This window comes from Arachis duranensis, chromosome 6, assembly GCF_000817695.3.
Source record: "Arachis duranensis cultivar V14167 chromosome 6, aradu.V14167.gnm2.J7QH, whole genome shotgun sequence".
Taxonomy (NCBI): Eukaryota; Viridiplantae; Streptophyta; class Magnoliopsida; order Fabales; family Fabaceae; genus Arachis; species Arachis duranensis.
This window is the reverse complement of record NC_029777.3, coordinates 26,675,054-26,675,339: the sequence shown is the minus strand read 5'-3', so window position 1 is coordinate 26,675,339 and position 286 is coordinate 26,675,054.

Below are 286 nucleotides of genomic sequence, written 5' to 3'. Positions count from 1 at the left end.
CAACGGTGGAGTTTCTGCACACCATAGATTAAGGGTGTGGAGCTCTGCTGTACCTCAAGTATTAATGCAATTCTATTGTCTATTTTATTCAATTCTCTCTTATTCTTATTCCAAGATATTCATTCGTACCCAAGAACATGATGAATGTGATGATAAGTAACCCTCATTATCATTCTCACTTATGAACGCACGTGATTGACAACCACTTCCGTTCTACATGCAACAAGAGCTTGAATGTGTATCTCTTAGATTCCCCAACAGAATCTTCGTGGTATAAGTTAGATAA